This window comes from Cnephaeus nilssonii (assembly GCF_951640355.1).
Source record: "Cnephaeus nilssonii genome assembly, chromosome: 12".
NCBI classification, from domain to species: domain Eukaryota; kingdom Metazoa; phylum Chordata; class Mammalia; order Chiroptera; family Vespertilionidae; genus Cnephaeus; species Cnephaeus nilssonii.
Genome location: NC_137083.1, coordinates 19,422,882 through 19,447,808, shown reverse-complemented (window position 1 = coordinate 19,447,808; position 24,927 = coordinate 19,422,882). Strand labels below are relative to the sequence as shown.

Here is a 24,927-nt window from a genome sequence, read left to right as displayed (position 1 = left end):
CTCACTTTTTTTGACTTGCATATTTTGCTCATTGTCCCATACCTTTATCTACTGCATTTAGAAAGAGGAAACAGGAAAGAAAAAAGAATGGAATGGTCTCTCCACAGTTTTCTCAGCATGCCATTTCCATTATAATTATCTTAACCATCTGTTTTACTTGGAACAGGCAAGAGAATTTGATATTAAGAAACTAAACTGTTATTCTGTACAACGGAGAAGGGCTTCAGAAATCAGAATTGGGACCTTATTTTATATCAATTTTATCAGGATTTCATCAGCATCAGTGAATTTGAATGCCAATTTATGGTCATTATTTTGGAAAATAATACTGGCTCATGTAATTTTATAACCATAAATCATTGCAGCATACTATATATAATAATTGTTAAAAGTGTAATCAGAAAACATGTGAATTAAAGAACAACTAAAGAGTTAAGTGTATTTGAAAATGTCAACTAATTTTCTTTAACTCTGCTTCAATTTCTCCTCTAAAAAGCTAATCTATCCTGCATACTTAAAAGACGATATATTAATGTTTAGCTTCCTGTAGCTAATGTGGCTGTTATGTGAAGCTATAAAATTTTGTGGCGATGTAAATGATATGCATGAATAGCAAACCCCATTTCTGCAGTGTTTACCTCTTGCATATACTATATGGTCACACACTGCGTACAACACACACACACAATTTATGATACTACTAATTCAGGCTAGGTTTTGAAATGACATTTAAAAATGAGTTTATTCACTTATTTGGTAATTTTTGTAAAAAAGTTTTAATCCTGATTTAAAGATATAATTTAAAGAGTGGTGTACGTATTTTGCAGCTGTAGACTTTTCAAATTATAATTTGAAAAAACCAATAATACTTCATGTTCATCATTTAAGATGAATTATAATTGTTTGACTTGAACCAAGCACTAGAAGAAGTAATTATCAACAGAAAAATCAAATTATCACTTCTCAAATAAGCCTGAACAGTTTTCCTAGGAAAACTGAAGGGAGTATCCAATTCAATTAAAGAAAAAGAGAAATAATATAATTATTATTTCTGCCAAAACTTTGGGAAAATATTAGCAAAGCCAAGAAGAACCAGCAATCCTTTCAACAAATAATTTCTTCCAAAACGTAGAATTTATCATAATGACACTGAAGAAAACAGCAATTAAATAATATATATATATTCAGAATTTAATATTAAGTCCTTTTTCCCCCCCTTTGGCCTCTTTTAATTTTTTTCTTTCATTAGTCTTATTGTAATATTTGCTCAAAATTTTTCTTAAATTTTTGGCAGTGTGGTAGAAGACCAATAAACCAGTCTGGAGCACTTACTAAACCTAGTACTCAGTTTAGAGTATGAGAAACATCTTTCAGAGATTTTTTTCCATTTATACTTTTCTTGTAAACAAAGTTCATTTTAAAGCCACAGGTAATAGTCTGCAGCTCAGCATTACATTTGCCTAATGCTTTTCTATATTAGTCACTCATAATAACCAGTCACTCTGTTATATATACCTATAAATACCTATACAGTATATGCATATATATTACTTATGTATAAATATAAAATAAAATGGAAATGGATTCCACGGAAATGAACAACATAGCTATGAATGGTATGCTCAATTTATGCATACATTCCTTCTCCCTCCTTCTTCCCTCCCTCCCTCCCTTCCTAAAATTTTTTTATTACTTTCTGGTTTATGTATTGCCTCCCCCACACCCTTCAAGTGGCTGGTTGTGAAATTGCTAATAAATGAGGCATTTATTCTTTAATGTAGTATGTTCAACCCATTAATGTGCCAATGGAGCCACCAAATAGCCACTAGTATGAGAAAATATTGACTTTAGTAAGTGTAATAATTATATATATTTTATTTTTTCTAATACTTGACAATTATTCAAGATAATTTTAATGCCATTTGAATATTAATTCATAGAACATTTATGTAACTTATCCAAGCCCTAGCCAGTTTGGCTCAGTGGATAGAGCATTGGCCCACGGACTAAAGGGTCCCAGGTTCGATTTCCATCAAGGGCAGTCTCGATCCCCTGCCCTGGTATGGGTGCATGTCGAAGGCAAGCAATTGATGTGTCACATCAATGTTTTTCTGTCTTTGTGTCTCTCCCCCTCCTTTCCACTCTCTCTAAAAATCAATGGAAAAATATCCTCAGCTGAGGATTAAAAAAACAACAACAAAGCCAAGATGTTTTAAAACGAGTCTGATAGCAACAAAATTATTTCTGTGGAGGAATAAATTATGCAATAATCTGAGATATGAAGATATGCATCACTAATTTGGCAACAAATATTAAAAATTATCATTTTAAGTTTACCTACTTAAGATGATATAAAAATAAGTTTTTTTCTTTTCACCTATATATTATAATCTTTGCAGTGGTCAGTGAATGTTATTCATTCAATATTAATTTGAACATAAAACATAATCAATAATTCTGTAGTCCCCAGTACAATTTATAATTATTGAAAGCATTTTTATTACTATATTTGTAACTGAAACCAGAGTCATTTTCATGTTAACACATTTTTAAAAAATATTTTTTTAGCAGTTTCTATGTGAGGTCCTATTCTTTTTTCTTTTCCTTTAAAAATATTGATTTCAGAGCGGGAGGAATGGGGGAGGAGAGAGAGAGAGAGAGAGAGAGAGAGAGAGAGAGAGAGAGAGAGAGAGAGAGAGAGAGAGAGAGAGAGAAGAAGAAGAAGAAGAAGAAGAAGGAGGAGGAGGAGGAGGAGGAGGAGGAGGAGGAGGAGGAGGAGGAGGAGGAGGAGGAGGAGAAGAAAAGAGAAGAGAAGGAAACATTGACCAAGAGTCAAACCTGAGACCTTCTGGTGCAGACAATGCTTCAACTAACTGAGCCACACTGGCCAGGGCAATATTAACACATTTTGAACATATCTATTAAGTTGGTTGTAGTCTCTCAATATAGAACCATACAATAAAGATCTGTCAGAAGTTTGTGAAAGTAACATGTTTTTCTTAAACCCATGAACTTCCTTTTATAAAAAGTAAGAAGTAATAAACAGTTATTTTTTGCCTTGCTTTCCACTAATCCCAGGGCTAAATAGTTGACTCTACTAAAATATCCTTTTTTTTAAAAAAAAGTGTATCTTCTGATTTAATAAGAACGAAACTCATTAATGCTTATAGCAAATACTCATTCTCAAAATAGTACAGGACAGAGGGTTAAAGATTTTATCTTCTGTGGGGAACAGAGAAGTAGAGATGAAATTTCTCGGCAGGGAAGTTTCAGGCAGTATTCTCTATGCTGGATGTCTGTGGGGTAGTGGGTCCTCCCCTAGCTTCTTAGTCCAATTTCCCTGGATCAGGCTGGTGGCAAGCAATATTCTTGGCATCTTTGCTACTGGCCCAGAAGTGCCAGTGCATCACAAGACCTGTGCCAATCCTACTGATTTTAAGCCAGATTAGACCACTGTCCCCACCTGCCAAACCCAATTGAGATACAATAAGATGAGGAAGGTGTGCCCACACCTGTGAATCTCCCAGATGTGGCTGTACAGAAGCACCCAAAGTCATTTAACTTCACAATAATATCACTCAGGATTTTTGGAATTAGATTCATCACATTATGGTGCAAGTTTACGGAATTTTTCCTTATTCTCAACTCTACCGTTTTAACTGCTCGCTTTGATCTCTTTATTCCTACTTAAAAGATTTTAAATTGTGTTGCACCTGTATCTTTTATTGTAAAGCTTGAAAAACTTATATTAACAGTTATAGTCTAAATTCAGGTATTATAAGGACTTTAACAACTCAAACTATTAAACTAGTCAAAGATCTTATAGTAGATGTAAAAGAGAAAATCTATGTTAACTGCACATGATGTTCAGTAAATGATAAACATGTTACTCAGAATAAAATCAGAATTGTACAGACTTATGAAAAATTAAATAAAGAAGAGGTGAATTCAGTTTTAACCAATTCAGGTAGTTCCTAGTAAGAACATAATCCAAGTAGCAGTTTTGCACTATTTGAAGAGAGTATTAGTTGATATGCTACATAGTTTATGTATGTACACATGGTAACCAATTTTCAGATGCCTTTGAAGTATCATAGGAGTACAGCTTATAAAAGTTAGCAGGCTTTGCTTAAGGTCTCAACATTTTTTAATTTCTTGTTTTTTAACTGTCAAAAGGAGAGAGAGACAGAAAGCAATGATTATATTACAGTGAAGAGAGATTTTGTAATGTCAGCAATAGAGCATCTTCCAAGGGAGATGAATGCCCACTCCCAATGCCTAACTTTGTAACTGCTTTTGCTGTTTGTTTCCTCTCATTCATTTTGCATCCGTGTTAGGCTTGCATCTGTTTATGTACTTGTCTATTATTCATCTACAGGATAACTGCTCCGCAGTCGTTACTTCCTTTCATATCTTTTCTGCATCTTTTGTTTCCATGCGTTGTTTTGGCAATAAAACCAAGAAAAGGGTACAAAGCTTATAAAAAAGTGCAGTTGGAACATCATGTTTTTATAGCTCTAGGAACATTAGTGCTGATTTTGAAAAGTTTTTAAAAAATGTTAAAATGTATTCGGCAAAGTTTAAGGCTCCAAGGTATGATAAATTTGAAAATTTGAGCGAAAGTGGAATTTAAAAAGTGTTTCCTAAAACAGCTCACTACTGTTTGACTGCCTTGTGCAATTTTCTGTAGACCGTACCTTTTAATACCAAAAATCTCAAGCAACACAGTCACAGTAATTCCTTACATTTATATAGCACTTCATAATTTTATTATGTGTTTACTCATTCATTATGTCCCATGCTCTTTCTAGGTAGATAATTAGCATCATCATTTTACGCATTAAAGAAAAAAAAGAGTAACTATGTTAAATGATGTGCTAAGGTCAAAAGGTCAATGAGTCTGTGAGCCTAGACTAGAATCTACATTTACCTGACAACCACCCAGCTTGGTGTGGGCCAGAAGAATCTTCGTAATATATAGCTGTCTCAGACATCCTGTGTGAGGAAAGGGTAAAATAGGATTTGGACTCTTGGATTATATAAGCACTAGTGACATTGAAAGGAAATTAATTAGAAGGTGGCCAGCAAGGCGGGACTGGGGGAGACGGGCCAGAAATGCCCTGGAGCCAACCTCCCCCTGTCCCTCCCTGGCTGGCTGCACCTGGGGTAGCGCCGTGGCTCCAAGGTGTCTGTGGAGTGAGTGGGTCCCTCCGGCAGGTGGGATCCCTCTGCCTGGCCTGTGGGGATTGGGCCGAAACAGTCCTCCGACATCCCCCGAGGGGTGCCGGAGTGTGAGAGGGCAATCTTCAAAGTTGCTGTGGTACAGGGTGTGGAACGCAAATGCAAGTGTGCAGTAAACCAGATTCAGGGCCGACAGTGCTCCAGCATAACCCATGGTCAAAGGTTGAATTGCGCAGCCCCGTGAGGAATCGGGCTCCCTCCTCTCTGCTTTCAGGGTGCGTCACCCCAGAACCACTGCTGCCAAGTCACTGCAGCTCAGCAGCTTCTGCGTTAAATGTCTGCCCCCTGGTGGTCAGTGTGTGTCATAGAGACTGGAGAGAGGGAGAGACACTTAGCATATTAGCCTTTTATATATATAAATTGCCCTAAGTGTGATTTTAAATTATTTTTGTGTTTTCAAATCCATTAAGTCTCTACTTGTAATTAAGGTCCACTACGTAGAATACAAAAAAATCTGCTTTCTATACAATAGGGCTCATGGGTTCTTTGAATTCCTTCCATTCACTCCAGAATGAAAACTTCTATTCTGTATTATTAATTTGGTTTCCTCAAGCTATATTATTTCTAAATATCTGATTCAATATGCTAGGTTGGGCCCCAAGTGTAATTCCTAGGTTATTTTCAGCAAAAAACAACGACAACCCGAAATGTGCATATAACCAATTCTAAGAATCAAAAGCAGGACACTTGTATAAGCTTATGCATTCAGAATATGCTTATACTTGTTTCTTTGCGAAATATTCATATCTATACTAATAAAAGGGTAATATGCTAATTAGACCAGATAGACAGGACGTCTTCTGGACGTCATTCCGGATGTCCTTCTTGACAAAGCCAGGTTCCAGGTGAAGCTGTCTGGGGTCCCATGTGCCTGTGGCCAGCCAGAGGAGGGAAGCCTGGGTCCTGGGTGTGGGGGCTGAGGCAGAGGCGGTTAGGGGCAATCAGGCAGGCAAGCAGAGGTGGTTAGGGGCAATCGGGCAGGCAAGCAGAGGCAGTTAGGGGTGATCAGGCTGGCAGGCAGAGTGGTTAGGGACGATCAGGCAGGCAAGCAGGCTAGCGGTTAGCGGTTAGGAGCCAGCAGTCCCAGATTGCGAGAGGGTGCAGGCGGGGCTGAACCCCCCCACCCCCCTGCACAAATTTCATCCACTGGGCCTCTAGTATTTACATAAGATAATTTGTACATTATTAGGAATAATTGCTACTTTCCTTACGCACTTGTTAAGTTTTGCAATGTCTTCATAACTATAAAAAATATAAACCAAAGGCAACTGCAATGTGATTCATTAAAATGTAAGGCCCATTAATCATGAAAAAGGAAAACTCCTTAAATTTTGATAAGCACAATAAAAGAAGCAATCAAAATCATGATAAAGTCCTGTACTATTTAGGCTTGGTTAAGTTGAAATTGACACGCAGGGCAGGGATTTTTATCTGAATAACAAAAAACTATTCCATACTTTTGGAAGCCTAAGGAACTTCTCAGATTTAAAGCTGCACTAATTCTGTCATTAAATGTACTTGAACCTATTAAGATAGGTTATGATTCCCAAAATAAGGCTGAGTTGGGGTCATTGGTGATGAGACCATCTCTCTAGCTGGTCTGATTTTTTGGGGATTGAAGATGAGTTGGTTTGGGGATTCATATGGGATTGGAGTATAGAGATATATGTATTTTGACATAGTAATATTTACAGACACTACAGAAACACATTTTGGGTGTAAATATTGACAAGTAGATAAAATGAAAAAATAATTTGATCCTGTAACCTTACCAGCCACCATACATAAAGTTAATTTAACCTTTTGCACTCGGATGTCGAGTGTGACTCCACACAGTTAGCATTAGAATAAAGGAATCGAGAAAAAAAGCAAGCGAATGCAAAGGGTTAAAACATTAATGGGAAGGAAAAAGTAAAGAAATGTAGAAGATACCTCAGCAGAGGTCACCTTTGTCCTATATTCTCCCTCACTAACGATATATTGACAATATAGTGCCATTAACCAGAAAACATGTTTCTGCTAAAGAGATTTTATTATGAACTCTCCTTGTTAGGTTATTTTAACATCCTCTGTCCCATAGTTGTGAAAGAATAACAAAGCTATCCTCCAAAACCTGTGTCCATTGAAAGGAAAATTTATTTGGTTACTATGAAATACTTGTGAAAAAAAACAAAGAATTTCCACAAGCCATTAGCATTGTACCCAAAATAATCAAGAAGTAATCATGTTAGGAACTCATACAATGTAACAAAAGAAAGATAATCCAATAAAAAAATGGGCAAAGGACCTAAAGAGACACTTTTTGAAAGAGGACATAAAGGAAGGCCAAGAGTCTTATGAAAACATGCTCAAAGTCAGTAATCATCCGAGAGATGCAAATCAAAACAACAATGAGGTACCATCTCACACCTGTCAGAATGGCTATCATCAACAAATCAACAAATGACAAGTGCTGGAGAGGATGCGGAGAAAAAGGAACCCTCATGCACTGCTGGTGGGAATGCAGACTGGTGCAGCCACTGTGGAGAACAGTATGGAGTTTCCTCAAAAAACTAAAAATGGAACTCCAATTTGACCCAGTGATCCCACTTCTAGGAATATATCCCAAGAAAACAGAAACACCAATCAGAAAGGATATATGCACCCCAATGTTCATAGCAGCACAATTTACCATAGCTAAGATTTGGAAACAGCCTAAGTGCCCACCAGCAGATGAGTGGATTAAAAAACTGTGGTCCATCTACACAATGGAATACTACGCTGCTGTAAAAAAGAAGGAATTCTTACCATTTGTAACAGCATGGATGGAACTGGAGAGCATTATGCTAAGCAAAATAAGGCAGTCAGAGAAAGAGAAATATCACATGATCTCACTCATTTGTGGAATATAATGAATAACATAAACTGATGAACAAAAATAGAACCAGAATCATAGAAGCATCGAACAGATTGTCCAACCTATGAAGGAAGGCGGGGGTGGGGGGGAGATCAACCAAGGACTTGTATGCATGCATGTGAGCATAACCAATGGACACAGATGACGGGGGTGGGGGGTAAGGGCATGTGCTGGGGGTTGGGGGTGGCTGGAGAGAGGTCAATAGGGGAAAAAAAAAAGACTTATGTAATATATTACATAATAAAGAATTTAAATTTAAAAAAATAAATAAAAATGGGGACGTTTCATGTACAAATCCAAAGTTACATCCCCTATTAAAAAACCAGAATTTCTAAAGAAAGAACCCAACAAGTAATCATGTTGAAATGATTGCTTAATTATTTTAAAATTTATTATCTTTGGAGTGCTTAAGCTATCTTTAAGTGATAAATGGCAGAATGATTTTATTTTGGCCCAGGACATCCAGGATTTTCCTAAGAAACCTACATTCATGCTTCCTTGTCATTTTCAGAGTTGTCACTGTGGCATAAAACGACTCAGAAGGAAAAATAAACTATCTCCCTCTTTCAGTCTCCTCAACCAGCAATGTCAGAAAGGGCCCCCTTACCTTTTGTTCCCTCCTCAAAGGAAGATCCTGGGGGAAAGGACCTAGCTCCTGCCATGTGGACCTCCTATTTACTCATAGCAACGAAGAGAGAAAAGCTCCCAGCCAGAAGCTGCCTTCCTGATGTATCTTGTTCTTCATTACTGTCTTCCAGTCACTGAGTAGTCAGCTCTTAATGAGCTCAGTGACTTCTTCAGTAAATGGTTACAGTTTAAAAGGATCAACGGAAGGTACTATTAGAACATTTTTAATAAGCCACAGGGGTCTCTGAAAGTTTGTACATGTGCTTCTTATTGAATCTGCAGAATCGGAGTTAGCCACTTCACACACCTTTGTGGGAGGGTCTTTCTATGTCTCTTTCAGTTGTTATGGTCATAGATATGGACCTAATGTCCATGTGACCTTTGTCCTCCTTTTGTTGTGGTTGTTGTTAATCCTCACTGGAGGATATTTTTCCATTGATCTTTCAGAAAGAGTGGAAGAGAGAGCGGGAAAGACAGAGAGGAACACTAATGTGAAAGAAACAAATAGATTGGTTGCCTCCGGCAAGTGCCCTGACCAGGGTCCAGGCCGGGGAGGAGCCTGCAACCAAGGTACGTGAAGTTGACCGGAATCGAACCTGGAACCCTTTGGTCTTCAGACCAATGCTCTATCCATTGAGCCAAACCAGCTAGGGCACGTGTGTCCTCTTTTTTCTTTACTCTCAGTCATAAATGCCTACCAGTGGTTAGACCTCAGGCACCACCAGGAAATGTTCCCAAGTGACTTAACTGTTCTAACATAGACTAAGTCTTGCAGAACATTAATTAAATGCATGGGAATCTAGTTAAAGTAAATGCTCATTATTATTATTATTATTAAAAATTATAATATAAATAACTCCTATACATAATGTATACAGTATAAAAGTATAATATACAATTACGACAATATTATAAAACAATCCTATCTAATAAAAGAGTAATATGCAAATTGACCATCACTCCAACACACAAGATGGCTGCCCCCATGTGGACACAAGATGGCCGCCACAAGATGGCCAGCAGGGGAGGGCAGTTGGGAGGGACCAGGCCTGCAAGGGAGGGCAGTTGTGGGTGATCAAGCCTGCAGGGGAGGGCAGTTAGGGGTGACCAGGCCTTCAGGGGATGGCAGTTAGGGGTGACGAGGCCTGCAGGGGAGGGCAGTTGGGGGGGACCAGGCCTGCAGGGGAGGGCAGTTAGGGGCAAACAGGCTGGCAGGGGAGCAGTTAGGCATCAATCAGGCTGGCAGGGGAGTGGTTAGGGGGTGATCAGGCTGGCAGGCAGAAGAGGGTAGGGGCAATCAGGAAGGCAGGCAGGCAAGCAGTTGGGAGCCAGCAGTCCTGGATTGTGAGAGGGATCCCAGATTGGAGAGGGTACAGTCTGGGCTGAGGGACACACCCCGCCCTGTGCACAAATTTCATGCACCGGGCCTCTAGTGTAAAATATAATATAATAAAAACAATTGGTAGCTTTTCATTTAGTAGTTCAAACACGTGATTTCTCCTATCTAATATTTTTACTTTAGCATTTTCTTCTATGGAGATTCATAATTCTATAAAGGTTATCAAAATTCTGCATACTTTGATCATGTGAAGAAGGATCCTACATAATACTAATGTAATAAAATTAAATATGTGGTTGTTATGTTACTAAACCCAACTCACATGGCTTTTGAAAAATGATATAAGTAATATCCTATAGCACTTATACATGTCTTAAATTTGTGATTAAGAAATAAGCTGACAAAAGGCTTTTAAAATTTTAATGAAATCTGAAAATGTTTTGTTTTGACTAGTTGCCTTTTACCGAAGAGTAGGAAAGCAAAGTAAAATGAATGAATAAAAGTGATTTGCCTGAATTTTAGGGATTGTTTAAATACATCATGGGAACATGTATGTATACCTAAGAACAGAAAAGAGTAGAATCCTAAAGATATAATCTGCCAACTTCAGTGGAAAATATGAAAAACAAATGAACAATTTTACACTTACAAAACCACTGCACATTAAAGGTTAAATAATAAAGCATAAACAAAACTCCTTGCAATAAATTATTTTTAGAAGCAATGAATATAAAATAACTACTTGGGATAATAGGGAAAATTGCATTAGGTTACTGACCTGCAGTAATTCATATATTTCAACACATCTATATAACCAGGCTAATGGGAAGCAAATCAACATTTTTAATCCATATTTATTACCCAGATGATGACCCTAAATTCAAAAAACCTAAGCCGATTTCATTCGATGCCCTCAGTCCCTGACCTGCCTGCGGGCTGACATAATTTTCCTTCACAGAAGCCAGTCTCCGGTGGCTTCCAGTCTTGATCTCATCCAGTGTCGGATGAGTTGTCTTTGAATTACAGGAGCAGGGCATACGCTCGGACGGATAAATCAGCCAACCAAAAGGCCTACCAGGGCAAAGAAGCAGGAGGGCACCTGTCCTCGCATTGTCCTGAAAGTGACCTCGAGAGTGACTTCCCTTGAGGTAAGAGGTAATTCTGTCTGCTTTGGCTTTGCTTATATCACTCACAGTGAAGGTCACAAATCGTGACAGCTTTCTGTGCTCGAGGATCAGATGTCTGTTTGTCTGAGAGGGAGCGGAGAGCATTGAGGCCTGCTTCTCTTAGGAATCTAGGTCAGGACTCATCCAAGTAATGCTACCCAGGCCTTTCAAAGCAACTTCTTACATCGTGGAAATACTTTGAGCAAATCCTGACGGCCGTTCATGAATTCTATTACAACCTGAAGGGAGAAAAAGTTATGCTGTCCTTTTTGTGACTCTAGTTTTTCATAAGGTAAGTAATCACATTTAATTAGTGACCTCAGAGAGAGGATAGAGTTCTTAAATTCAACTATATCCTTTATAACCTCCAAGTCGATAATAACTGAAGACGATGTTAGTGCTTCCAAATTCAATAGGAGTGTCAGCAGCAGTAAATATGCAAGAAGAAAATCCAAATATATGGGAGCTTAATATATGAAGTTTTCTGGGTATCCCTGAGATACTGCAAATAATTTGGAGTTCATGCAAATAAGAAGCATATGCACATTCCTTAAGAGATGTGGGCAGTATGAAGATTAGAAATTGGAAGAGGGTATGAAAATGGGAGAGAATTACAGTTAACAGAATAATCATTTATTTTATTTACTTTTTAAAATATATTTTTATTGTCCTAACCAGTTTGGCTCAGTGGATAGAGCATCGGCCTTCGGACTGAAAGGTCCCAGGTTCGATTCTGGTCAAGGGCATGTACCTTGGTTGCGGGCACGTCCCCAGTAAGGGGTGTGCAGGAGGCAGCTGATCGATGTTTCTCATCCATGTTTCTAACTCTTTCTCCCTCTCCCTTCCTCTCTGTAAAAAATTAATAAAATATTAATATATATATATATATATATATATATATATATATATATATATTTACTTCAGAGAGGAAGGGAGAGGGAGAGAAAAATAGAAACATCAGTGATGAGAGAGAATCACTGATCGGCTGCCTCCTACTGGGGTTTGAGCCTGCAACCTGGGCATGTGCCCTGACCAGGAATTGAACCGTGACCTCCTGGTTCATAGGTCGATGCTCAACCACTGAGCCATGCTGGCTAGGCAAATAATCTTTTATTTTAAAAATATTTTATAGACATGCAATGTAAAAAAATGAGAAGGGCCCAAGGCAAGAGCACTAAGCCTATTTTTAGAAGATTTACATTTTATGAGACAAAAAAAAAAGAAAGAAAAAATAAAATGGAAAAGGAAAGACAAAGAAAAATTTGCTTAATGCTCTAAGTTTATATAATAATGTTTCTGAAATTATACCCAGTGCCTACTAAAGCGTGGGAAACAGCACTGGCACTTAAAGTGTTGAGGAAATGTGACTCCCAAGTCTGGAAGCCTGTTGCTGGTGCGAATGGCACTGAACTTCTAGTTTCCTTAAGAGTCAGGCAAATCAAAGGTGAATAAGTGATAAAAATTGGTGGTGGGAAAAAAAGCAGTGCTGAGACATTTTAAAATTCCCAGAACCAGATGGATGCTAATATATTAGCTTTCAATATTAACTAACTAACTCAAATATCCTAATTTTTATCTTTAAAAGTCAAGGTCATATGCTGAAACCACCAACATTTGGTCCATCTGAGACTATTCGAAATAGAGGAACTGCACTTTTAGACCCCAGTAAGACATTTCCCTTTCCAAAACAAATGTATCAAGGAATGTCTTTTGAAGCATTGGGATATCAAAGCACACTGCTTTTCAAGTATTTTATTCAAAGATAAAATATTCAAGTTGGATTATTTCCTTAGCATGCTTTATCTGATAAAACCTCTCTTCTTAATATTACCACTATTCTCTCAATAAAGTTGATTCTACAATCACCTTTGACTGTAGCCTCTTCCTTAAATTAGCCTACAATATTGATAATTCTTCCTTCAAAATGATTCTCACTCTTTTTATTTTTATAGCCCTTGTTATAATTTGAAACTAAACATGGATTCATGATACCCGAATTTTGTTTCATCTTTGCTATTTGATATTGTTCAAATCTCCTAAATTTATTTATTAAATGAATGAATAAAGACTACTGAATCTAAATTTCATAAAGGTAATATGGGAATTTTTGTTGTTGTTTTTCTGTGTATGTGTGTGTGTGTGTGAGTGAGAGAGAGAGAGAGAGAGAGAGAGAGAGAGAGAGAGGGAGAAAATGTGTATAATGTGTGTTGTGTGTGTGGGGGAAGGTTTATTTACAAAAGAGAATTATGTCTGGGAAAATGAGAAAGATCACAGAAGACATAAAGAGAAGATAGAACTTGACCCAGGCTTTGAATTATAAAAAGAAGGTTTAAAAGTTAGAGGAGAGGGGAGTAAAAATGAAGTTGCCCACCATCATTGTTTTTGTTAATGGTTTTATAAAAATTCATTATTTTTATAATTCCTTCCAGCACAATTTCACTAAATATTAGCCACTGTGCTTTTTTTTAAATATATTTTTATTGATTTCAGAGAAGAAGGGAGAGGGAGAGAAACATCAATGATGAGAATCATTGATTTGCTGCCTCCTGCACGCCCCTTACTGGGTATTGAGCCTGCAACCTGGGCATGTGCCCTTGAGCGGAATTGAACCTTGGACCCTTCAGTCTGCAGGCCGAGGCTCTACCACTGAGCCAGACCAGCTAGGGCAATATCACACTCTTATTACACCACAACTCTTATTACTTTTACTTTCTGTATCTCATTTGTGGAGAGAGAGACATATACAGAGTGATTTTTGAATGGATGGAGGAATAAGATTCATGGAGATCTCATAGAGAACTGAGTAAACAGAAACATAGAAATCATGACATGCTTAATTACATTACACCCTGTTGGGAAAAAGACCCACCGACTGAAAAAAAAAAAAAAAAAGGGGGAGTTGAGTTAGCCAGGTAAGAAAAGGAAAAGGGAAATCCTAGAGGTAGGTGCTGGCCAAAGGGTGAGGAGCCTGTCCAAGTGGCTTCTAACAAACACTGTGGTTTTCATGGCAAGACTAATGAAATCACAGAAACAAGCACCTCCAGCTATTTTGACTCAGGGACAAGTTTACCAACAAAAATAATAATAATTTTACCCTCCATTTAACATGTCTTCATGAAGAAAATGTGCTGGTTAGATCAACGTGAAAGCAGATTTACTTGACAATTATATCTCACGGCAAGTAAGAACTGACATTCTGGTTATAAATTGGCTTTCTACAGAAAAAGACTTCTTTAGGGACAATTAGCTGGTTTGTCTGCAATGTTTATGAAGGCTACAATCAAGCCCAGGGATCTATATATCACACTGCCTGAATTTTTGTATATCAGTGTATGATTAAAATTTAAACCTAAGTATAATGGCTAATATTTACTGGGTGGTGATTATTTGCCAGCTGATGCTCTAAGTGCTTCACATATAATCTTGACAATCATTTTATGCTATGCATTTAAAAATTAATCCCATTTTATGGGTGAGGAGACTGAGGAATGGAAATATTAAGTACCCTGTTTAATATCACACAGTTAGAAAAGGGAGGGGCCCGAATTCAGAAGCTGATAATTTAGGCTCTGCAGCCACAATCCCAACCAATGTGCCAAAGTACCTGTCAGATTGTGTTCAAAATGCCTACATCCATCCTCATGGTAAGAATGGCATATAATTCACTAAAACCCGTACAACAAATTATAATTCTAAAGAGTGTAACCAGGAGCTTTTGAAATCAAGTTCTGGGTTCTATTATTTTTTAGCTAAGTCACTGGGAATAGCACAGAGATTAGTTCCCTGAGCTGAGTTCTGGGTCTGTTTCCTCCCCTGGGTCTCCAGCTGTGCAGCCCCAAGCATTCAGCACTGGATTTTTCCAACATTTCCTTGAGGGCTCTTACTACCACCTATTCTTAATAATTGATTATTAACCACTGAAATAGCTACAGCTCCCTGTTTCTCTGTCCTTAATGTTCTTAGGTCTGAAGTCTCTCTGGCAACCAATTTTTTTTTTTTTTTGTCTCCTGCGGGATTAGAGTTTTGAATACTGTTATGAGGATGAAATTTTAAAATACGTCAATAAAATATTTTTCTGCTTGAAGTTGGAAATTTAAGTGACTCCCCTCTCCTTTGTTCTTCTCTCAGAAATATGTACCTACTTTGTGGATGCAATCTCACACTGGTACTCATGACGCAACTTCTCTCACTCTCTTCTTTCTGCCTTTCCTTCTTCCCCTGCCCTCCCTCTCCAAGAAAAGATGCACTTGGGTAAATTAGTCAGCTTCTGAAGTGGACACCTCCTTGTGTTAGGCTGTTTCCACAGCCCACTGGTCTCTCAAACACACAGTGTACGGATATGTGCCTCGGGTTTAAATGCTAATGCTCGTCCCATATAAATTATGATCAATTTAATAGTATCACATGAAAAAAAAAAGATATTTTATATTCAGAAAACAAAATGTGGCTGCTAAACTCATGAGGATTATGAGTAAAACGTTCTTGAATTATGGACTAGCCAGTATAACTATTAAACACTTCCCTACCAATAAGCTATTTAGACTCAATAACATGTGCCTTTCACTTTCATTTATGTAAACTCATGAAGAAGGAGAAGGAGGAGGAGGAGGAGAAGGAAAAGAACAATCTCAACTACAACTGCATTTTATAGATGCGATATCTGAAATACAGAGAGAAGGAATAACTTTTCTGAGGCTATGGAACTAACAAGGGGCAGAACCATGATATGAACCAAAAACATGATGCTTGCCTTACACTGTCACGTTGAGTCCCAGAAGAGATTTCAGGTTCTTTTTAAGAGGCCTTCTTCACACTCCTGTGCTTCTCTATATTCTCTCTCTCAATAGTACATATATTTCAATTATTAGTATTTTAAGCTACTTTTAGATATTTAAAAACTTTTTCTAAATGTCAAAATTTGTGTTTCTTTCTTTGCTTCCATGGCTTTTTTCCAGGGCAAATACAAGAGCACGTTATCAAGCTTATCCTAAAAATAAATAAGAAATTAAAAATAAAACTCAACTGCGTCCTCCTCTTTTTTTAACCCTATCTCAAACCCGTAAGACCTCTTGAAGAATTCTTCTTTTCCTGGGTATTCAGAGATATCACTGATCTCCCTGGCGTAAACAATGTTCCTTAGCACTGAGTATGGTAAATGATAGGGCTTCTCTCTTCTACTTGGTAAGGCAGCCAATAGAAGCTGGAGGAAGTCCCACATTCAATTTTATTGCATTAACCTAACATGAATAATTCTCAGATTTTTTTTAAAGCAAAGAATGAGATATGGCAGGAAAGAGTGTTACAAACAAAACAACAGACAAATGTGGAGATCAATGTGATGAAGTCTAAGTGTGCTATCAACCCTATTAAATGAAGCCTTCTCTTAAAGCTGTTTCCCCTTTGCCTGGCCAAGAATTATTAGCAATCAACAAACTTGAAAAGCCTTATTGAGAGATAGATGTAAACGTTGCAAGGAAAATGAAAACATCCCCATATTAAGCTTTGGAAAAAATTAAATAAATTAATTAGAAGTGTTTTAATGATTAAAATATTTTAATATTAATCACCCTCCTATTGCTACTACACATAATGCAATCAGCAGAGCCAATATGTGTATACTCTTATGATGATAAAGACCACGCCACAGAATTCAATTAAAGACATTTCACTCTACTCAAAGTGTCTCCCTTGGACCCTAATTAAATGGGAAGAAAGAAAAAAGTATCAAGACTTCTTGAAAAATTTTTAGAGAACTCTAAAACAGAAAGCGCATATAGAAGTTACTGGGAGACCTTTATGCTGTTGCAGGTAAGAGCGCAAAGCAAGACTAACACAAGGAATGCCCTTGCCAAATACTTGCACACACACAAACAAATACTATGGGTACCTACTCCCATCAATTACGTCTCTCTCCCCATGATTCCTGAAGTTGTGAAAAAAGCCTTTCATCTTTACTGTACTGTCCTTCCAGCTTTTTTGTCTCCTCTTCCTTTCACAGCTAAGCTTTTAGCAATTAATTGCACTTTTTTTAATACTTCCTCACCTCCATTCACTCACCTGTAAACTGCCTTCAAGCTTAGACCATGTAGTCCAACCCCATTGAGCCTGTGCCAGCAGAGACCACCCAGGTCTTACTATGTGTGGGACATGTGGCACATGCATTGTAGGCCCTCTTCTCTTGACCTTTCAGAGGCTTGTGGAACAGCTCAATATTCCAGAAATGCTCTTATTCCAGCATCTTTATCAGAATGTTCTCTTATGATTCCCCTCATTCCGTAGTAATCATTCTTTTTATATCTTAGCAGAGTTTTGTCCTTTTCATTAGACTTTCAAAGAATTAGTTTGTTCTAATTGCGTATCTACTGGGTTTTTATTTTCTATTAAATCCATTTTACTGTTACCTTTTACATTATTTCCCTTTTATATTTTTTTGCATTTTCTCTATTTTCCTAATTTTCTGAGTTAATTTCTTAACTCATTAATTTTCAACCTTCCTTCATTTCTGTACTTATATTATAGCTATATAATTTTCCCATTAAATAGCACTTGAGCTGACATTCTTAGAGTTCATCTATATTTTATATTTAACTCCATTTAAATATTTTCTTAATTACGTTTTGATGTTTTAAATTTTCCAAATTATGGATATTTGAAGTGCAACATTTTTATATGCTATTATTGATTTCAGAGAGGAACAGAGGGGAAGAGAGAGATAGAAACATCAAAGATGAGAGAGAATCATTGGCTGGCTGGCTCCTGCACGCCCCCTACCGGGGATGGCTCGCAACCTGGGCATGTGCCCTGACCAGGAATCCAATTGTGATCTCCGGGCTCATAGGTCAATGCTCAACCAGTGAGCCACGCCGCCCAGGCATAATGTTTGTATTTTATAAAAAATTATTTTAGTCCTAGCCAGTTTGGCTCAGTGGATAGAACATAGACCTGTGGACTGAAGGGTCCCAGGTTTGATTACAGTCAAGGGCATGACATACCTCAATTGCAGGTTCTTCCCCGCCCAGGCCCTGGTTGGGGTGTGTGCAAGAGGTAACCAATCGATGTGTTTCTGTCACATCGATGTTTCTCTCTGTTTTTCCCTCTCTCTAAAAAATCAATGGAAAAATATTGTCAAGTGAGGATTAAAAAAATTTTTAAGTGGGAAAATGAAGTGATCTGCTATATGTATTTTAAAAGATTACTCTATTTTTTTGTGGTGATAGTGGCTAGAATATGGTCAAAGTGGATGTTGGGAGACAAATTGCAGGTTATTGCAGTAGGTCATTTGGGAGAGAATGATGGTCTCATTAGGATATTCATAGTAGAGATAAAAAAAAGAGTAAACTGATATAAAATATACCTTGAAGGTAATATGTGTTTTCGTGACAAACATTAAGAAAAAAGAGTGAGTGAAGGGTGACCAGGGGTCAGGAGCAAACAGCTTCTACCTGATTTCTCTATATGTACCTCTTCTAATTAAATAATGAGAATGACTCATTCGGTCTAGGCTGTAAGGAATATGAGCCCTAACTGTACTCAGGATTTCCGCATTGAACAAAAACACAGATATGATATTTTTTAATTAACTTAGTAATCAGATTTTCACATGAGGTCAATACAAAATAATGAAATTCTTTATTTGGAAGTATCTCTGAGTAGGATAAACAAACGAACCAAGGGGCTATGTTGAGTAAAAGTAGACATACATAATAGTAAAAATCTTTCTTTTAAGCGTGAAAAGGCTAAATATAAATTCTGTTCACCATTCACTTTTTTTTTGTAAACCAATAGGATTTTGTGATACCATTTGTTCAATATATTAGCTTTTAATGGGCTAGTCACTTCGTTTTTAATGGGCACCCAGAATAAGAAGACTTTGTGTGTGTTAGGAGTAGGAAGAATTGTGCTTGGGGAAAGTACTTTGGATGAGAAATGAAATACAGATTCTTTCTGTTGGTGCATTAAGATTTTTTTTGCACAGTCAAGAATGAATAATAGTCTGACTATTACAAATACATTTTGGATTAGCTGCCTAGAGGAATAACTAAAGATACATTTTCAAAGACTACAGATAAAATTTACAGACAGCTGAAATTAGGGTGAAATACAACAGGACATTCTCTGTCACTCTGTCCTATAGCTTCCTTGCATCATCCAAGAACATTTAATCAGTTCAAATTGGCCTGAATGGAAGAGAACAAAAATTGCTGGAGGGTGAAAGGGATGGGAGGGAACAACCCAGAGATGGCAACTGCGGCTATGGCTCTCCAATGGCAACAAGTGTTATGGAAATACCCATACACACAATCAAGTCTATGTACAGCAGGAACTTGGTCTTTGGTGCAAAGAGGAACAAACTTTTCACAGTTGATTTAATTTGCCCATGTTACAAAATGGAATAATGACTTTGTAAGGAAAAAAAAATCCATAGCTCTAGGGTAAGTGTGTTGCCTCAAACAGGGCCTGCTCCTTAAAAAAAAATGTCTCATGAAAATCTGCAGTTTTAAAATTACTAAATTACTATTGGGAGACATTTATTTTAAACCAATATAATTTTTACTCTTAAAGCCTGGTTCATGTCCTGCTCTAATTCGCAATGCACATGTCTGATGTATTTGTCTATGAAACATGTTCATTAGGTTTAATGCAACTAACCTATCGCATAACATTTATTTAAAAAAACTCTACACAATTCCCTGTTGAACGTGGTTTAAAAAAATCCCTCTGACACCTGTCTCTTTTTTTACCTGGATTCACTAATATGCATTGACTGTCTCTATTCTACATGATGATTTATTTTTTTTGTAGAAAGACAGGAGTTAAACACAAACTTAAAACAGAAAAGTATAACTATGTCCAATAATATTTGACATATAAGGGCTATTTTATGTATTTACCCATAAGAATTATTCTTTACAAAATGCAATACTGGCAATGTAACAAGGTCTATTAAATTAACTTCAATGAGAATTTTTGCATTTCAAAATATAGTAGATGTTCATCTAGTGGAAGTGAGTATATTTAAAATGTTCATTGGAGTTGTCTTATAATTATGGGCTATAAGGGATTGCCAGTGGCTATATATGGATTCCTCTTTTTTCCTAAGTAATAGGAAAATTTCTCATATTGTCATTGAAATTAAATTACAGAACTTTTTTTATTGCATTTCCACTCATTTCTCTTTTCACCTTTGATCTAATGTTAAATGGCATTTCTTAATTTTACAAGCATCTTATTATGTAAAATAAACATACTTCAAATTGTTAAGCTCTTCTGTCTTCTACGTTTTTAATTATGCACGCCCTGACTTCAAAACTTTATTGCAGATTAAAAACAGATTAAAACGTACACACACACACACACACACACACACACACACACACACACACCTTAAATTTGCTTAGGAAAGAAATCCATCAAAATAAATAATTCATGTTGGGATGGACTTAAATCTAGTCTTTTAGGAGGTGCCAACAGATGGTTTACATTTATAGAATGCACACTTGCTGACTTCCAAACAGAAATTAAAATTCATAAAGTGTATCATTAGTACTCCCTATAAGCAGCATTATGTTTATGATCTGAATTTGGATTTTCCCAGGTGAACAGTTTTCCATCATAATTTGACTAAGAAAACAAGTGAAACAAATTGCTCTCCAGTTACTGTTTTGTGTTAGCAAGTTTAAAATTAAACACTGCTGATGGTCACCCAGAAACAAAAGCCAATGGGCTCAGTGCTAGATGAGGCTTTGTGTTGATATTCAAGTTTATTTAAGAATTCTTAGACATTTGTCAGCATTAATCCTATAGGCATTGTCATAATGAAAAAAATAAGGCAGCTTCCCTAGCTTATAGTTCTTATGACATCAGTTAGGTTAGGAATACTCAACCAATATAATTAAGAGTGAGACTTCAGTTTATTAAAGGTCAGGTAACTAGGCCATTTTAGTTAATTTTAGCAAATCTTTGGCCTAAGTGTGGCTACTTAATACCATGGAATTACAGTAACATTTCATTTTTAGTGAACCTTGCTACTAACTAAAATGTTAACATTCAACTCGGGTAAGGTTATGATTAAAACTTGCTTTAAGCCCACAAAAAGAGATAATTTATTGCTCATTAAGATTTTGTCTACACAGTAGAAAGGGTAATATTGTCAATTAGATACTTAATGCAATCAGAAAGTCAAGAAAACCATTTTCAAAAATAAGCCCGAGACCTTACTCACTGAATGTTGGTAGTGGCTTACTTGGTCAAATTAGCCAATAAATGGCAAAGCCTCTTCAGAATGGCTGTATTTATAAATGTAGGCTTTAAGAAAATTAACTAAATGAACTGGCCAATTGCTTGATGCTCTTAGTCATGTTTTAACTGCCTGAAATTATACAGGCAATTGTTTCCCCTGTCTTCTTCTATGTTTGCCAAAATAATATAGACAAACATTGCAGTGGCAGAAATTTGTCATTTCAGCAAAAAAGTCAAATATAAATATTTTGGTATCATAGAAATAAAACAACCAGTGCTTAGGTTGGATTTGTTGCTTTTCAAGGAATAGTTTTAATAACATGTGGATAGTCCTTCCACATTTGTATGCATAAATACCTAAGTGCTGGCATGAATCATTCCAGGGCAAATATAACATTTTCCATCTGTAAACTTTAAATACCATATACCCTGTGGTGAAGGATGAGGGATAAAAGTTTTGTACGTATCTGTTCAAGAACATCTAAAGTTAGGTGGATACATTTGCTTTTTCAGTGATTAACTTGATGTGCTAAATTATGGGTGAAAATAAACATTATATTTTGATTCAACAACTCAAAATTTCCCTTCCCATCATGAGATGGTTTAGGCCATACTCCTCCCATCACCCAAGAACTCTGAGGAGCTGCATGAATTATGTTAGAATGACTGAGCATTATGTCAAGAGATTCATTAACTGTCTTAACAAGCACATTTTAAAATAGATAAGACTATACTTTGTTTTTCTCCCCTGCTATTCAGCAGATGGTGGTAAATTAGACTCAATTAATTATTGATAAAATAAACTTAAATGTTTTCTACATACCTGAGTAAACTGTGAGTGAGTTTTCCACCCTACAAAACAGATAGTGTTATGACTATTATGTTCTTTATTGTGTGATATCCTATCTTACATCCAGGTGAAGGAGGAAGCCATAAAAAAAATCCAATTTTTTAGTTCATACACATTTTGTAAGAAATTTCTAGAGGGAAGGTAGGGGAGGGTGGGGGTAAGGAGGAGAGATCAACCAAATGACTTATATGCATGCATATAAGCCCAACCAATGGACACAGACAACAGGGGGGTGAGGGCATGAGTGTGGTGGGGGTTGGGGGTCTAATAGGGGGGATGAGGACACATATGTAATACCTTAATCAATAAAGAAATTAAAGATTGGGGGAAAAAAGAACTGGGTTTTACAAATAAATCCTTTATAACAGGAAAAAAAAGAAAAGAAATTTCTCTGAAACAGCCAATACCACACACTCTCGGGCTGTCCTTGATTTCTATATTAAATAAACCCAAAGATAGCCTGAGCTGGTTTGGCTCAGTGGATAGGGCATCAGCCTGCGCATCAAAGGGTCCCAGGTTATATTCCGGTCAAGGGCACGTACCTTGGTTTCAGGCCCTGATCAGGGCTCCTGCAGGAGGCAACCAATCGATGTGTGTCTCTCTCACATCGATGTTTCTCTCTCTGTCTTTTCCTCTCTCTTCCACTCTCTCTAAAAATCAATGAGATAATATCCTATGAGTGAGGATTAACAATAAATAAGTAAGTAAATAAATAAATTAATTAATTAATTAACACAAAAGAAACCCAAAGGAAAAGGAAAACACCTGCTTCTAGGGACCTCAGTCACCTGATTGAGAGGATCCTGAAATGCCCTGTTGCTTTGTTTCTAGGCAGAGATCCTAAGGGGATGCTCCTAAGTCCTGATCATAATTAAAGATCTCACTCAAGAGTATAGGCTCAACTTTTATGAGTGATAGAGAACATCAATGAGTAGGACTTAAACCTTAAGAAGGCCAAGTAGTACTGCTTTGGCACTTTTTGGAACCCCGAGTCACCGTGTAAGAATTATGGCTATTCTCCTGGAGCGACGTTTTAGAGAGGTCATGTGGAGAACTAGAGTCTGAGACGACATGGAAAGATAGGCCACACTGTCCACATGTCCCTGTGAGTGAGCCGCCTTGGGTGTGTCAGTCCGTTTGTGCACCCAGATGCTCACAGTCCCAGCTGACATGGCTAGGAGCAGCAAACTGCCATGCTGAGCCCAGTACATGCACAGAATCATGAGAGAGAATGCTCATTGTTGTTTTAAGCCAGTCAAGTTTGGAATGGTTTTTCCATACAGCAATAAGTAGCTTAACACCAAAACTTTACCACAAGTAAGGTTCGGCTGTAACAAACCAAAAACACGTGACATTAGCATTGTGATGGAGGCTGGGCAGGACCTAGACTTTGAGGAGACAGTGAAAACTGGGAAAGGCTTCATTTTTCAGTTTTTACCCTCTGCTTAGATTTCTGCAACAGCCTATTGATCTTCCTGTTTCCAATTCATTTTTTTCAAAGTCGGACAGAGATCATTTTAAAATTGAATCTGATCAAGTTAGATTTAAAAAAAAACAAAAAACACCTTCAAAGACACTCTACTAAGCACTGATTTTTTTTTTTTTTAAGTTTTCATACTGTGGGCTTTGTGATCTGGTTTGTACTTACTTGTCTGGTCCTAATGATTAGTAAAAACTTTTGGCTTCAGGAGTATTTCTCTATGTTTAGAATGCTAACCTTTCTGCTGCATTCTCTTTTCAATTTTTTTTTTTTTTAGTAAGATCAGTTCAGATGATCACTTCAACCTCCACACTCCTCTGCTACCCTCCACAATACCATGCTAATGGCTCTAACTAATATATTTTTTCTAATCTCCTGACATTTTCATATTCTTTTCCTTTTATTATGCCTTCTACATCCTTTTTGGGCCAAGCTAATCTCCAAATGTCCTTTTTGCACTTCTTTTAAAAAAATCTCTCTCCACTTTTTCAAGACGGAGGTACCCCTTCCTTGTACCAGAGAGTTTGTTTTTCCAAGTGTCTTTATGTCTATCTTTCCCCTTAGATTCTCAGTATGTTAAAGACAGGAGCTATAGCTATTTTTCTTTATTGTAGGGTTGAGAATAGTAGGCTCTTTATAATTTTATTCTGAATTAATAAATTACTAAAAAATAAATAAATGATTGGGGTAAGTACTTTTGTCCTTTTTCCCCAAATACAATTTTCATTCAGGCAAAATAAAATTACATAGAACCATCTCCCAGTTTATGGTATTTATGTGAATTTTAGTTTGCTTCTTGCTTTTATTGTGAGAAGACATCGAAATGGTGGTAAAATAGGGCAGTTTGGGTTGTTGTTGAAGTACCCTCTTGCCCTTAGTCCAGACTAAATAGGTAAATGCTATTAAGTATATGTTAGTACTACATAAAAGGCAACCTTTTCTATAGTGATCTATTCTCTGTGCTCAGTCAATTGTTATTTTTAAAAGGCAAATAGCTACTTGTGTATAGAGAAGCCATCAAGCTCTTATAGATGGTTTTAAAATACTGTTTTTAGTTTGTATGCCTTCAAATTGCGCCTAAATAACACA

General features: G+C 37.0%; 1 protein-coding gene across 6 annotated transcripts in view; it reads right to left on the bottom strand.

The window, feature by feature from the left end:
• DGKB (diacylglycerol kinase beta) overlaps positions 1–24,927 on the bottom strand; it is a gene marked incomplete at both ends in the record, with an annotated part of 464,423 nt that overhangs the window by 67,812 nt on the left and 371,684 nt on the right. The gene's annotated exons all lie outside the window — the stretch shown is intronic.